The following is an 18,254-nucleotide window of genomic DNA, read 5'->3' as shown; positions in this document are numbered from 1 at the left end:
AGAGCCTGATAAGAGAAGTTGTTGGGATGTGGACTTAATCAGCTGCTCATGAAGGAAAACTGGCCTCTACTCAGGGTTACAAAACTAGGCCAGGGGGGAGAAAGTAGATTTAAATGTTTTATACAGTCCTTGGTAAAAATAAGTACTTGTTTTATCTTCATCAAATAGAACAAAATTAATATCCTGGAAAAAAACTATTTAACATTATTTCTTAGATCTTGTGCTTAGTATTAACATTTAGCTTTAGCCATTCTGGCATCAAGATAACTTTGAATAGCCATTGCAATGACTTTTGTTACAAATCTATTAAGATACAGTGATCTAAACTTCAATGTGTTTAATTTTCAGTAACCTTCTAAAACTCCAGAAGTTTTTGAAACTAGTGAACTTTTGGGTCTGACCATAGGTTGACTCAAGTATTTCTGTATTATCTTAGACAAGGTCTCCAGATTCTCACCTCCATCTTCTGATGGAGGAAACATCATGTGCAAAGTTATCCTTCATATTAGTATCATTCATTTTATGTTTAACCAAACCAAAAGTATTCATACTGAGTCTCAGTTTACCATACGTTTTATTTTCATTGTCATTAGCAATGGAAACAGTCACTTTCTGGTCTCAACATCTGTGAAATGTAATGGACATTCAAGAGGAAAGCTAAGAGTTATTTTATTGTGCATCATGAATTCTTGTTTTGACTATTTTTCATTCTTAATCATTTGGGATGCTTTGCACAATTCCATCTGCAATACAGAGCTGGCACGGTGCTCTTCTTGGAATCAATATGTATTCCTATTATATCTTCCTCATCTTGATAGCAGAGAGCAGAGAAACCATTTTCATCTCTCCTAATGCCAGACACCTGCTTCAATTGTCTGGTTTGGTTCATACAATTCACTCATTTCCCGGATTATTACAAACTTACATCAGGAACGATTTTGGCAAAACACACTTTCATTTGAAATGCTTGTTTTTAGTTTCACCTTTGTACCATCTACTCTACCCTTGTTGCCAGCCCTTTCCCTTTGGTTTTCATCCATTTTTTTTCTTGTTAATATTCACTATTGAGTTACTCATTAAAAATACTCTAAAGATTTCCTTGGTTCACATATGACATATTCTCTATTCTGGTGATGATGAAATTCAGCTGAAAAGATCTCAGTTTAGATTATGCTCAAGAAAACCTTGAGAGTACTCAGCAATTAGCAAAAATCATGGCAGCCTAGTCAGTGAATAAGTAGGTACTGATAAGGTGCTTTTATGTAAATTCTTTCTACATATATCAATTTATTTGACCTTTACAAAGCCTTGTGAACTAAATAAGTGATTATAATTATTCCCATTGATAGATCAGGATTCAGGCTGAGAGAGGTTAAAAAAGCTGCTGAAAGGTCACCATGCTTTTTTAGTAAGTTATCACAAAATCATGCATAATTTTTCAATATCTTAAGAAATCTGAAATAACTATGCAAAATACTTTTTAAAATAATAATGTAATATGTTCCAATTAATGCCTGAAGAAAGAGCTAAAATGGAATGTTTATAATTCAAATTGATTCTTAATATCCCTTAGTCAAAAAATAAATGGAAATTCTACTTTTAAGGTATTTGCCTATGTCTTTGATTGATAGTAAATAAATATAGGTCCTTTGATTTATAGTAAATAAATTTATGAAGTATAATCATGAGCTCCTCATCCTATAAATTTTATTTTTGTATACTTCTTTGGAATTAAAAAGAGAACATAATGTTATAAAAAAATGAAAACCCGATACTATTTATTGTAACTCCTATCACCTGTCAATGGATATAAATGTTGATACATTTTTAGTTCTACATTTTTATGATGTTATAATTTACTTATATAACTATTACAATATTCTGTTTGAATAATTCTGTCCTCTAACAACTATAATCACATAAAGCCAGGAATTTGTAAACACACAACTTAATAGAATCTCTAGAATTATAAAAACTAATGCCAGGGGAAAAATTTTTATTTTTAGTAAACACTTGAAGGAGAGGAATAACTATAGCAATTTTGAAAATATACTTTTATTAGCCATCTTTTCACAGAACATAACCACTTTTGTTTCTTTTCAAGAAAATCCGGGTATTAAAATGTGTGTGGAAAAATTAGTATTGCTCATTGTGCAAATTCATCTGACGAGTATATACGGATCACCTACCACGTGACGGTATTTACTTAGATCCTCTGTGCTCTGTTAAACTATGACTCCAACAAATAAAGTTGTAGGCAATGATGGAGCAGTAAATATGACAGTAACTTTCAAAGAAAAGCCAGTAGTCTTTTGAGATTTTTATAAAGTAGCTTATTTCATACATTATTTCACCAATGAATATAAAGGCTCTTTAAAGGTCTTGAAAATCTGGCTCCTTAGCATCTGTAAGTTTGCTGTGATCTTCATTGAAAGCTCTGCCTAAGAGAGACTGTTAAAAAACTGAGAACAAACTGAGGGTTGATGGGGGGTGGGAGGGAGGGGAGGGTGGGTGATGGGTATTGAGGAGGGCACCTTTTGGGATGAGCACTGGGTGTTGTATGGAAACCAATTTGTCAATAAATTTCATATAAAAAAAAAAAAAAGAAAGCTCTGCCTACTTCATTACATATAAAATTTCAGCCCAGGATAATTTTCCTACCCTATGGCACACAAACTCAGTGTGGAAAAATTATCTCATATTGGAAAACACCTCCCTTATCCAACTTATCACATTTATTCCAGTCTGTGATAAAGACAGGAGACAATTGTCATTCTCAAGCGGAATAGTCTTTTGAGGATGCCATATTAATCTGCTTAAGCTGCCCTCCAAGCATCATAGACCAGACGACTGAAGCAACAGAAACTTATTTTCTTACAGTTCTGGAGGCTAGAATTCAATATCAAAGTAACAGAAGGGTTAGTTTCTTCTCAGGCTTCTTTTCTTGGCTTCTAGATGGTCATCTTCTTCCTGTGCCTTTACTTAGTCTTCCCTCTGTGTATATCTCTATCCAAATCATTTCTTCTTGTAAGGCACCGGTCATATAGGATTAGAGCTCACCCTGATGGCCTCATTTTAATTTAACTACCTCTTGAAAATCCCTATATCTAAATATAGTCACATTCTGAGGTACTGGGAACAGGACTTCCATATATGAACTTTGAGGACACAGTTCAACTGATAAATGATATTAATATCTACCAATTAATATATACACCAAGGACCCATTCAGGGAACTTGTTGGAACATCATTTCTTGTCTTCCCAAATATAAGAAACTCATTTATTTTTTTGTCACTCCATTTGGAAATCTTAAATAAGACTTATTATCACGGAATTCTGTATATTATAGTGATCATATTTTGTACTAATTATACATCTTTATACATAGAACTCCCTGGTGAGCATTTATCTATTTTGTATTCCACATTATACAAGATAGTAGAACTCACAGTTACTTTGAGAAGTAAATCCCAGATATTTAGAAAAGCTTGTGTCTCTCTAGATCTGAGTGTTGTTACCTATTTTCCCTTGGAAAGCTGATTCCCTCTTATTTCCTTAGCAGAATCAGAACAATAAATATTTTAAACTCCCTGACCACTTAAAAACATGTGAGTGAATGTGTATGTGTGCTAGCATACTTTTTGACTAATTTTTTTTCTTGTATAAAGAATTTAGCTTGTTTGCTTTCTACTCTAATTGGTCTCATTAAAATGGCAGAGTTAAGTTCCCTAACCACTCCCTTCAAAAGAGTAATAATTTTATGCCCAACTGTATTTAGAAATTTACTAAATAAGGCTTTTAATCTTAATATAACTCATGAAGTATTCTTCTTATTTAAATATTTTCTTATTCTGTTTTCTCAATTTTTTCACACTAAGCAATTATTCACATACCCAATATATCTTCCCCTATGTTTAAGAGTGAAAATATTTATATCTAATTATATTTTGAAATAAATAAGCAAATTCCTTTTATCTTTCAAACTCATGTTTCAGCCTGCTGAAATAGTCATGTAAAGTATTTTCTTTGTTTTCAGATTCTAAATTTCTAAAAATTAATTCCTAACAGGGAGCAAAGATGTTTAAATGTTTAGTCATTCCCATTATTAGCCAAAACACAGTTACGCAAAGGTGAAAATAAACTTTCAAACATGCTGAGAGTGGTATTTGTTTATATCTGTTGCTTGTTTAGTATGTGTTTTATCACTATATTATTCTTAGATTAGTACATGGAAGCAGATATAAATTTATCAGAGGGACACCAAATCGAGATTTCATACAAATTATTTTCTGGTAAATCTCCCCACATATATGAAATTAGTAGGAGTCAAATCTCTACTATAACTTCCCCCAAAGTACCTCTATTCTCTAATAAATATCTATAATAATTTTAAATTACTACTTTATACTCTTTTATTAGACGGATCAGTTCTCATAAATAAACTGGTCATGAAAAGCTTTCTGCAGTGTAAAGGACTGTCAGGGTTCCCAGTGTGCTTCCTGCATTCCCACCTCTTCTGCAGAGTTCCCAGATCTATAGGAAAGTGCCTAAGAAAAGTATCCCTATCAATTATATTTTCTAGTTCTATTGGATGACATTTTTATACTTCCTAGAGTATCACTTAGAAGTTACAGATTTTTCATCAGCTCCTCTAATTATCTATATACCATATTGCTCTATCTTAGCTTTGCACTATACTGATGTCAAACTTCTCTTGCTATAGGTTTAATGTATTAAATTTCCTGATACAGAAATATTATCTATTAGGAATGAAAACTTTAAAGGTCAGGAAGGATTTCAGTAAGCTATACTTGTGAGATGCTATAGTTCAGGATTCTTAGATCGGGGCAACAAAATGAAGGCAATGGCATTTGTATAACAATTTAAATTTGACCAAAATTGTTTCATCATCATTTCCTTTTATGATTGAAGGAACTGCATCTTAGATTATTGCAATGACCTATTTATGGCCCTATAGGCAGTAGGGAAGTGCTGAAATTTGAGGCAACGTCTTCTGGCTCTTTTTAATACCAGAGAATTAAAGCATTTATGAGAGGTAGAAGTAGTATAGTGTTAGTGAAGAATTATTATTGGTGTTAATAAAGAATTATTATCCACCATGCGGACTTAGAAATTTAGTATCAAAACACTATCAACACTAACAATGATAATACCTTAACATGTTTATAGTAAGATATTACTTCTTAATCTCTCTCATGAAGGATTCAAACTGATGATATGAGAACAAGCTTAGGCCGGTTTTTATAAACAATGGCTTCCTGTCCGAGATTGAAAGACCGTATTCCAAGGATAGTATTAAATTACCAGCATGGCTCAATGCACTGTTCAACCCTCAATTCATTGTCAAATGAAATTGGTATAGTGTCAAAAACCATCAAAACCCTAACACAACAATTTCTCCCTGGAGAAACATAGTGTAAGTATTACAAGGCACTTTTAAGGTTTATTGATTTGGAGATAGGAAGCACAGCTAGATGGGAGAGATGACAGAGATGAAGTGCATTTTTCAGACAAGCATAATAAACATGGTCCCAAGTCAGGAATCATAAATATGAAAAAAGAGCTTCACTTAATTGTCGTATGTTATGCATTCACAGCTGTATTTTTACCAGATTATAAATATCTAGAAGGCAAAGACATTGCTTTTCAAGATGTTACTACCAGTATAATATTAGCTTTATCCCTGGTAGCGAAATAAGATGATAGTTACAAAATCTAGGGACTCTGCAGATAATTAACCATGAGAGAGCTGAAAGACTCTTCCTAACATTATGTCAACTTTAGCAGAATTTAGAAACTTGGCCAGCCAACTTCTCATATTTGTTTTACCCTGATTTAGTCTCTTCCTCCAATGCAGGACTTTTATAATGAATTTCTGGGTAAAGGTGACTATTGGATTGATTTTTTTTTCCTGGGGTAGAATTATCAATATGATTATGTTTGCTTACATTACTGAAAATTGTGTCAATTGGGGTAGAGTTGTTCTTAAATAATTTCTAGACAAGGATATGCTAATCTTTTTTTCATGCAGTTTAAATAGTGTCACTTCAACATGAATTGATCAAACTTGAATTCTACGTTAAAATTGGCAAACAAAACCATGGCTTAAAATAAAGCTTGTGCTAACAGATGCATAGCCAGTTTCTAATTCAAAAACATCCATAGTACATTTTTTTACTGTTTTAATATTAATAATGCTGTTTTATTTAAAATAAGTCTAAACATGGGGCGCCTGGGTGGCGCAGTCGGTTAAGCGTCCGACTTCAGCCAGGTCACGATCTCGCGGTCCGTGAGTTCGAGCCCCGCGTCGGGCTCTGGGCTGATGGCTCAGAGCCTGGAGCCTGTTTCCGATTCTGTGTCTCCCTCTCTCTCTGCCCCTCCCCCGTTCATGCTCTGTCTCTCTCTGTCCCAAAAATAAATAAACGTTGAAAAAAAAATAAATAAAATAAAATAAAATAAGTCTAAACAGATTATGCATTTTCACTGATAATAATGCAGTGAATCTGCTTCATTATTTTACATATTTGTAAATACAAATAAAAATAGCATTATATAACTATCAAGTATGAAACATGTTTGTGTCTAGTAAATTAAGGTCTTTGAGGGTCTTCAATAAACATTTATATTTTGAAATATAATCATAATTTTTATGTCATCATAAAAAGTAAGATTTATGGGTCTTATAAGCTCTTCAAAGGGGTTTGTGACCCTCATATATCATTAACTACCACATTAGAGGCATTTCTACCAAATTAAGGAATAAGTGAATGATACTGAACATCAACTGTATTATCTATATTGTTCTAAACAGTGTTGTTTATGTATGAAGACATAAAACAGAAAAAAATTAAATGAGAGACGTATCTTTATTTATAGAAATAATAACACACAATATTTAAATGATAAATGACTAGATTTGTAAAAAAAAGTTTAGTGTAATAGATAGATGCAAGAAAAATACTGATATGAAAATAAATAATTTTATATATGCAAAGATTAGTTATCAATATATAATGGAAAACTCCTTCATTCACAATATATAGTCACAAAATAATTGGAATCACCTTAAGAATAAAATATGGACCATATGTGGATAAAGCAAGAAAACTATCAAATACCAAATATGTAAAAAGGAAAAAGAATAAAAAGTTTTAGCAAATTAGGAAGAGAAACTCTGAACATTTGCAATGTAAGTTTTTTTTAAAATAATGTAATTACAGCCATAATCTTTACTTTTGTTTTAAAAATTTGAAAAAGTTATTTTAAATTCCTTTCTAAATATCACACAAGAAAGAAAAAAAGGGCCAGGAACAAGACAAGACTGTCTACTCTTACCACTCTTATTTAATTTAGTACAGGAAGTCTTAGCCATAGCAATTAGACAAGAAAAAGAAATAAGAGGAGTATATATTGGTAAAGAAGGAGTTAAACTGTCACTGTTTGCTGATGACATGATATGTATGTCATATGTATGTGTATCTATGTATGTATGTATGATACCATACATAGAAAAATCTTAAAAACTCCACAAAAAAAAACCTACTAGAAGTAATAAACAAATTCAGTAAAGTGGCAGGATACAAAATTAATAACCAGAAATCACTAGTATTTCTATACACTAATAATGAAGTGGCAGAAAGAGACATTTTTTTTTTTTTAATTTTTTTTTCAACGTTTTTATTTTTATTTTTGGGACAGAGAGAGACAGAGCATGAACGGGGGAGGGGCAGAGAGAGAGGGAGACACAGAATCGGAAACAGGCTCCAGGCTCCGAGCCATCAGCCCAGAGCCTGACGCGGGGCTCGAACTCACGGACCACGAGATCGTGACCTGGCTGAAGTCGGACGCTTAACCGACTGCGCCACCCAGGCGCCCCAGAGACATTTTTTAAATAGCACCATTTTCAACAAAAAGAATAAAATACCTACGAATAAACTCACCCAAAGTGGGAAAGCACCTGGATTCTAAGAACTATAAAATGTTGATGAAAGAAATTAAAGATGATACAAATGGAAAGATATTCTAAGCTCATGGATTAGAAGAATCAATATTAGCAAAATGTCAATATTACCCAAAGCAACATACAGATTCAATGCAATCTCTATCAAAATACCAATAGCATTATTCATAGAACTAGAATAAATGATATTAAAATATGTGTGAAACTACAGAAAACCCCAAATGGATAAAGCCATACTGAAAAAGAACAAAACAGAAGGTATTACAATACTAGATTTCAAAATATACTACAAATCTGTAGTAATCAAAACAGTATGGTACTAGAACAAAAAAGGTACATAGATCAAAGGAACAGACTAGAAATCCCAGAAATAAAGCCATGACTACATGGTCAATTTAACTATGACAAAGGAGACAAGAATATATAATGGGGAAATACAGTCTTTTCAATAAGTAGTGTAGGAAAACTGGACAGCTACATGCAAAAGAATGAAACTGGACTACTTTTCTCACACTTTACACAAAAATAAATTCAAAATGGATTAAATGCATATCATTTATTTATTTATTTATTTATTTATTTATTTATTACTAAATTATCACTTTATGTATATTATATTTATTTTATATTTATATACTAAATTTCTATACACTAAACATATTTTTACGTTTATTTTATATATTTATTTATTATTTTTATTATTAAGTTATTTATTATTATATCAAGAAAGCAAAGACAACCTAGTGAATGGGAGAAGATATTTGCAAATGACCTATCTGATAAGGGATTAATATCTGAAATATATAAAGAACTGATACAACTCAACACCAAAAAAAGTCTGATTAAAAAATGGGCACAGGACTGAATAGACATTTTCAAAGAAGACAAACAGATGGCCAACAGGTACATGAAGAGATTTCAACATTACTAATCATCAGAGAAATGCAAATCAAATCCACAGTGAGGTAACACCTTTACCAGTTAGAATAGGTAAAAGCAAAAAGACAAGAAATAACAAGTGTTTTCAAGGATTTGGAGGAAAAGGAACCCTTGTACACTGTTAGTGGGAATGCAAATTACCACAACCACTATGGAAAGCAGTATGGAGGTCCTTCAAAAAATTTAAAATAGAAATAGCATTTGATGTAGTAATTCCACGACTGGGTATTTACCCAAAGAAAATGAAGACACTAATTTGAAATGATATACGCACCCCGATGTTTATTGCAATATTATTTGCAATAGTCACAATATGGAAGCCACCTAAATATTCACCACACACACACACACACACACACACACACACACACACTGGAATATTACACAGACATAAAAAATGAGACCATGCCATTTGAGACAATATGGATGGGCCTAAAGGGTATTATGCTGAGTTAAATAAGTCAGATTGAGAAGGACAAATACTGCATGATTCCACTCATAAATGGAATCTTAAAAATCCCAAAGGAATAGGTAAACAAAAAGCAGAATCAGACTATAAATACAGAGGACAAATTGATGGTTGCCAGAGTGGATGGGGTGAGAGGAATGGGAGGTTGGGAAAAATGGGTGAAGGGGACAGGGAGATACAGGCTTCCACTTATGGAATGGATAAGTCACAGGAATAAAAGCGCAGCATGAGGAAAACAATCAGTGATATCGTAATAGCAACAAAATGGGATGGTAGCTACACGTATGGTGAACATGGAATAATGTATAAATTTGTCAAACACTAAGTTGTACACCTGAAACTAATGTAACATCATGTGTCAACAACAGTAAAAAACCAAAACCAAAACCAAAACAACACAATAAAGGTCATAATCCCACAACACATTATGAAGACAGAATAAGCAGAAACTAATTTATGTTTTGGGAATTAATAGTATTAACACATATTAAGAAAGCAAAGGGTTAATTAGGAAATAAATATTTAAAAATAAATATTTAAATATTTAAAAATGGCACTCTTTGCTTAGCCATTTAATTTTCTTTTTTCACTAAGGTATGTGAAAAAATACACTGCACTCAAATCAATAGTTTTCCTCTATGTGACTATTAAATAATTTAAAAGTATATGAAATTAGAAAATAGACTTAACTCTTGTCACAAAAATATATAAAATATTTAAGAAGAAAACTGGCAAAAATATGCAAGCTTTATTAGATAAAAACAATAATACTTACTAAACAGCTTAAAAGAGTTAAGAGATAGAGAGATATGCCAAACCCTGAGTCAAAAGACTAAAAACTCTGAAGATGCCAATTCACCCATATAAATCCATGTATTCAGTGTACTGTTGAACAATACCCCAATAGGAATTTGTGTGAAAAAGAAAGTGAAGGTAACTCTCCTAAGTAGTTTTCAAACAGTGAACAGCGAAGGAGACATCTTTTCCAAGGATCATAGATTATTGTGAAATAATAGGAATTAAAAGAGCAAGTGATTGCAATAAACATACAAGGGAACCCAGAAAATAATCCTACAAGTTGACTGGTCTTTATCAGAAAATTATTGTTATTTTTAAAATTTTTTTATTAACATGTATTTATTTTTTGAGACTTAGAGAGAGACAGAGCACGAGCAGGGGAGGTGCAGAGAGAGGGAGACACAGAATCGCAAGCAGGCTCCAGTCTCTGAGCTGTCAGCACAGAGCCCGATGTGGGGTCAAACTCACAAACCATGAGATCATGACCCCAGCTGAAGCCAGCCCAACAGACTGAGCCAGCCAGGCGGCTGTATCAGAAAATTATTTAATGAGAAAGGTAGAATTGCAGCCCAGATCAGAAAAAACAAAAAACCTGTAAAGTGTTCAATAAATGTTCTTCTAATTATCAAACCATACAGAAAATTCCAGGTGGTTTGAAAATTAAATGTAAATCCATTTAGAATTATTGTATAGTTTGATATATATAAATGCATATAAATATTAAGAGTATATAAGCAAACATAGTTTTTCAGAGGGATATAAATTAGAAAAACAATTTTGGGGTAGAGAGGGCTTTATAAGAAAACACTAAGCCCCCAAAACATAGGAAAAATAATAGATGTGGCAACATAAATAATTATCTATTGAGGGGACTATTATAGTCAATGTTGAAAGGTCTTTTACAAATCAATAAAAAATTAAAAAAAACCCAGCCTACTCCCAGAATAAAATATGACATAGACCAATATATTTATGAAAGTATAACCTAGCACAATTATTCAGGGAAACTTAAATAAAGCAACACTGAAATGCCAATATTTTTCACTCAGATTTTAAAATATTAATCATAGGAAATAAATATGCTACTGCATTGTTACTAATATTATAAATTGAAATAGTCCTTTTACTGAACAATTTAGCAGTCTAGTAAATTTAATTAGTTCAGATATATTGATCTAACAATTCCATTTCTAGCTATCTTACAAAATTTCTGTTCTGTACATAAATATATATGTGTGTGTATGTATGTGTGTATATAATATATGTATGTATATTGCTGAAGTTTAATTCTTGCTTTATGTGAAAATAATTGCAAAGAAAACTATATTTCATTCATCAATATGTACTTATCCACATGGTAACAGAAAGCCAATGGAGCAAGATTGATCTCTATGTACCGACCAAGAATTAATTCCAAAATATATTGGTAAGTAAGAAACCAAATGAAAGTAAAATATATAAGACATCTATTAATTTATGCTAATTTAAACTAACTTAAAAGGCATAGCTGTATGTATTTTATTTCATTGGAGCATGTTAGAAAAGAATAAACATCAATCCTTTAACTGTGGTTGTCTCTGGAAACTGGTGTTAAAACATGAAAGATAATGGTATTGGAAAAACTGAACATTTAACTAACTATACTTATCTATTGTTTGAAAAAATAATGCATTTAAGTATCACATGTAAATTTTATAAATCAAAAATTAAAAGTTTGTTAAAAAAACTGTGATAAAATCATAAGATCTACAGTAAGGCATACATATGTTCCAAAACTAAAGAGAACTTTCTAAATTTTATGAAAATTTTTGAAAATAACAGAGCAACAAAGGAAAATACTGATGGATGTAACAAAATTATTTTAAATTAAATAATTTCTCCTATTCAATAATAAAATTAAAAAGCAAATAAAAAACTAAAAGTATGCTTGAGACAAATACATTATAAAAATGGGTAACATTCTTTGAAGTAAGAGTTTTTATAGAGAAATTAGACAATATAAGGTATCCAATTGGCAAGTAAATGAAAAATATAAAGAGAAAGATGATATGCAAAATACTAGTGGCAAAAAAGCCATATATGAAATATGTAAATTTAAGCAATAGAATATATTTCAAAGAGGGAGAGGAGGGAATGATCCCATTTATTCCCCACCCCACCAAAAATCACCCAGAAACCTGTATGAAACAAATATCTTGAATTTATTTACATTGTTGCCTAGCAAGAGAAAACACTGATAAGAACAGGGTTGCAGACATCTGATAAAGGAGATTTTATAAATTTTGTCTTGTTTTGTGTTTTGTTGTTGCACACAGAGATAAGGTAATGTTGGAAATTGAGTGATTTGGGGAGACGAGTTTTGGGAGGGTCTCAGGGTACAAGTGGGATTTGGGTGAAACAGACCAGGCCAGAGTTGCTTTCAAGTTGCTGGACTTTTCAAACCAGTAGTTCTCTAGAACATCTTGTGATCTTGTCTCTCCAGAGCCAGTTGTGGCCTCAGAGTTTGTTTTTGTTTTTGTAAGTTGATAGTCTTTGTAAGTTTTCCGACTTTTTTTCTCATCACTGACAGATACGATGTTGTGGGACAGATTGTGTGTGCTGAGATTTCTCAGAACACTTGTTAGGAGGACTATAGCAGACACTCTCAATAATCCACCTTAATCCCTGTCTCCATTTGAATTAATCTGGAGCTGTGGACAATCCCCCACATCCTCTAAGCATCCTGCATGAAGCACCTGCCTTCCTGCTCTCTACCTAAGGACTTTCTAGCTCACCATGTCCCCAGGACAAATCTCAGCCAATGGGTGGTAGGAGCACCACCCCACAGCTTCTAGTGTGCAATTTAAAGCCATTTTCTACACCTTCTCAGTTCCTGGTGAGATTAGCTCCACTGTTCCTTAAGATATGAACAGCTGCATGGTCATTCCAGGTCCTTATCCTATCCTGTATAACTGCACAGCCTCTTTCGTTATTCTTTTAATTATACATGATTATTTTTTCTTGAATAATGTAGTCTCCTTGTTGTACCTAAGCAAGTTAGTTTATTCTGTATCTCAATTTTTGAATCTTTAAAATAAAGTTTAGTATAGTACCTGTATCAAGGGCGCCTGGGTGGCTCAGTCGGTTAAATGCCCAACTTCACCTTAGGTCATGATCTCACATCCCTGAGTTTGAGCCCCTCCTCAGGCTCTGGATTCGGTGTCTCCCTTTCTCTCTGCCCCTCCCCCGTTTGTGATCTGTTTCTCTCTGTCTCTTAAAAATAAATAAATGTTAAAAAATTTTTCTTTTAAAAATATAGTGCCTGTATCAGGGAGCTATTGTAAGGGTTAAATTAGTTTAAGCCAATGTTTAGATCTATGTATATTAACTACCACTACTAATTATTACAATACCTGTCAGTATTATTACAACCATTATTATAGTTATTGTGTTATCATTCAAGTTCCCAGCATATCTCTGGACTTTATGAAAAAAATTCTTCTTTTTTTTTTTAGGTTTTTATTCATTTTTTGAGAGAGAGAGAGAGAGCAAGTGAGCACATGAGGAGGGGAAGGCAGAGAGAGAGAGGGAGACACAGAACCCGAAACAGGCTCTAGGCTCTGAGCTGTCAGCACAGACTCTGACATGAGGCTCAAACTCACAAACTATCAGATCATGACCTGAGCCAAAGTCAGATGCTTAACCAACTGAGCCACCCTGGTGCCCCGAAAAAATTCTTCTTTCCTCAACCAAGAATGTCATTCAGCTTTTGACCATTAACCATAATTGCTTTAAGAATTTGCTCAAAATATTACCTTAAAAAATGCCATGTTTAATCTCAAGCCAATTACTTGTAATTTCCTCAATACATTAAGATTTTCTTGAAATATACAGAATAACTAACTTTTATGATATAATAAGTGCATACCTTGATGGATTATACCTGAATGCACATAAATGTGAACCTGATACCCACATCAAAAAACAGAAAATTGTCAACACTTTTCCCTGTGCCATTTTCTGTAAAAACCACCTCTAAGGGTAACCACTGTTCTAACTTTCTAAAGGATAGATTGGTTTTGCCTGTTTCATACTTTGTCAATTAAATCATCCATATAAGTCATTCTTTTGTATCTGGCTTTTCTCATTCAATGTTGTGTTTAGAAGATTTATCTATATCATCACTGCTTTCTAAAGCTATTGTTATCTTGTATCTCAAATGTATTACGAGCTTTGTAAGAGTCAAGATGGATACTTTTACTTGTATCCCTTTGAACACTCAACACACACCATACCTTGACAGATGCTCAGTAGTACTTCCTTGAATAAGTATTTTGGCTCATTGTTTTGTAAAACAATAGTTCCTCACAAAGATTTTTCACCTTCCTGCATTGCCACACTAGCCTATTCTTCAGGGCTCTCTCTTGTAAACTACCATTGTCATTGTCCCCAGATCTATTTCCCTGCAAATATTTTTACATAATGATACATATTTAAATATAAATTTATAACAGAAAAATATAAAGAAATATTCAAAATTACACATTAAGCAGAGACAACCTGGCAAATAACAACTATTATTATGCTCTCATTGAATTCTATACAAGTGTCAGTTGGCCACAGATACCTCTGCAATTTAATCAGAGTAACTACTGGGTATCATTGAGTCACCTTTTGTGTCATCTCTCATTGTCATTACTAGGTAAAATATGTAGATCATCTTTATTATCCACACCATTCATCACATTTAATTGAAATTTCCAGCTGGTGGATGAAGAGACATAGGAAAATGGCATTTTTTTTTAAAGCTATTCCTTACAGATGGTTTTACTTTCCTTTTTAGGACCACTTTTATAAGAGCATTCCAACTATGGTTTGCAAACTTGGTAAGTTTCTCAACAAGTTTTTGTCTGTTGCTTCTTCAAATACTTTTTGGAAGTCCCTATTGAGCCTTAGGGAGAAAATCAGGGAGGGCCAATGATAGGAGGAAAAAAAAAAAAAAACTACGACAAAAACAGACTATAGTTTTTAAAGAAATGGAAAATTAAGACCAAGTGGCCGAAGGACAATTTTTTCTCTTCATTCTATTTTGCTCAAAGATAGAAATATCTGAAGTAGATGGGAAGATATTTTAGTTTACTGTGAACATAACAAATGCACCACTGTCTACAAGTCTGTTACAACATAAAGGAAGAAGTTAGTTCAAAGTGACAGGGGGGAATAGCACCATTAAGATTTCATAACTCTACTACCAAACTAACGTTCCAAACACCTGGTGAACTTGCATATTTGAGGGAAGGTAGGACGAACTTCTAAAAAAAAACCCCAAAACAGAAAAACTTCTGATTGCATGCAGGTGTAGCAACTATACTATGAAAAATATGTGAATTTTTCAAGTACAGAGTTCTTACAGATTAGGTAGTCATTACCTCAATCACTTGTACTATTCTAGAAGCTCAAAAAGTTACTCCGCTACTTGAGGAAAAAAAGGCCTTCTTTTAATTATCTTACTGATTCTTTTAGCTTTACCTTGAAAATAATATGGATTTTAAGCTTTAAAATTAAATCACAAAGTAGACTATGTTTTTCCTCTTGTTTATGAATTCTGAGCAGAGGCTTTATTTTTTAAGTTGAGGAATTTTTCACATGCGCTGTCTCTATTTATGTATTACACCATATCAAATAATGTACAAATAGGAGTATTTATGAGTTTAATGAGAAAAAAAATCAATGTTTTCTGATTTTTCTTTTTTTTCTTTTTTTGCTTTTTGCTTTTACCTAGATATTTCTACAATCCTAGGCACATTGACATCAGGCACATTCTGACAGTTATCCACATCAATGAAGATTTTACATGTTTATATTGGGCTTGAAGTTCACAGTAATTGTTTCTTTTTTAAATGCATTTATATTCTTTGTCTAGATGGGGGCAACGGATACTCATGTTCCTTGAGATAGCTTTGAAATGCACACAGATTTTAACTTCAAGTAGCTGGAGTTCATTCTAACTATTTATTTTCTCTCCAAACCAATATTTCAAAAACAAGAACAACTTCTATTTAAATATCTACTGCTTGCTTGAATGTCAAAAGTAGTCAACTTTCTCTCCATCAACACCTTTTTAGCCAAATGACTACAAAAATTTACTATGGTTTCAGATTATTCCTATTAAGTATCTCATTCCATTTTTTATATCTACCACCTTACATGTTTGAAAACACTTAAGATTTTTTTTTTCCTCAGGGAAAGCAATTAGAAAAATAAAATACTAAACAGTTTGAAAAGCTCATTTGAAGAGTCTAACAACAGATGTAAAAAACAGATATAACTTGTTTTCTAAACGTTCCCTATAGCTGAGAGATAGCTTTTAAGTTGGAGTCATCCTCCCTTGAATTAACATAATTATGTCAATAAATAGTACAATAAATGGTTGTGTTATGTAGCCTAAACTTGTCAACGGCCTTTCATTCTCAAAAGAGAGCTATACAGCATCTGAGTTTTAAAAGAAAGGATGTTTTCACACAACACTGTATTATGATCCACATTGTGACTATATATAATGAAACAGTGAAAATGTTTTACAGGGTTTTTATGTTATCATAACTATAAAAAAAAAAACCCTGGTTAAATATTTGAATTTGGAGCTCAAATCTAGTATTATGGCTCACTTGATTTCATAAGGGGGTGTGTGTGTGTGTGTGTGTGTGTGTGTGTGTGTGTGTGTACATGTGTGTGTTACTGAACCATTGTAATTCAGGGACACATATTTCTATCTTTAAATTAACAAATACATTGCTGATTACATCCAAGTACATGGAGACAGCCATGGGCACAGACCAGCTGTTTTCCTGCTTTATTGGGGTGATCAAATCCATGCTAAGATTTGTGTAACCTGAGTTCACTGAAGGTGGTTGATTATGGAGGTGGAAGTTGGATTAATTGAACATATATTAATGTCAGTCCAGGCACTCGATAGAAATATTTGGTCTAATGAAATCGTAATCTCACTTTCAGTACTTTTAGCTTTACTTTTTCAAATTCTAATGTAATGGTCAGGAATGTTCCAACCAAATAGCTTTGTGAATTTTTCTCAATGTGATGTCTCAGGATCTACAATTTTTAAATTGACCTACAAAGTATCTACCTCATAATTGTGATGATTAGATTTAAACAACTTAACATATGGCCTAACATATAATAAAAAATAATACTCAATAAAAGTTATTATCATTTTCAGAATAGCTTCTTGTTGTGGTTGTTTATCATAGCTTTCAAAACTCTGAAATCATTTTGGGAACAGTTTTTTTTATAGAAATCTATAAATCTGAAAGAAGGGTATTGTTATATGTGTTTTGTGTCCTCATAATACCAAGAATGTTTTTGGCACATTATAGATATTTAATATGCATTTGTGCAAGTGAATAATGGCCCCCAAATTGCTTTATGTCAACTAGATTCTAGTACTAGAATTAGAAAGATTTACATTCTCTAAGGAAGAGTGCATGTTAGCATGGATATGGTCATGGTGATTCTAGAAATAACTACCAACATTAAACAAAAATAAGCTGTTTTGATTGAAAGTACTGAGTAACTACTGTCTCATCATTGATAGATTGTTATCACAGGATACATAATGTCTAAAAGATAACTGAAATAAACTTAGTATTCTACTCAATAGTTCAAAGATTTAAAAACTCATATTCACAAGAAGTATTATCCTATATTAGCTGAGTGCATATAGATAAAAAATATCTAGAAGTCTCTTGGAAAATATGGCAGCCATGATTACCTTTCAAAAATGTTTAGTAAGCTAAAGTATTTTGATAAATTTCTGATATCTACTCATATTATTATGAATACCCTGATGGCAAAATATACATGGTTATGATACATTATGTTAAATATAGTTAGGTTCTGAACCAGGAGGACTTTTGTGAAACAATTCTAAAATCTGTTAGAAAAAAAATTTAAATGATGGTCATGTTAGTGTAACTTGAACAGGTCTATTGATGCTCCAATGTTTTCTATCTACACATAATAGAAATAAAATATGGAAAGCACTTTCAAAATGTTTCTTTCTAAGTGG

This window comes from Lynx rufus, unplaced genomic scaffold (assembly GCF_022079265.1).
Source record: "Lynx rufus isolate CCGP_SWC_20201006 ecotype Redwood Valley unplaced genomic scaffold, mLynRuf1.p SCAF_3, whole genome shotgun sequence".
Lineage (NCBI taxonomy): Eukaryota > Metazoa > Chordata > Mammalia > Carnivora > Felidae > Lynx > Lynx rufus.
Note: the sequence above shows the minus strand (reverse complement) of the source record.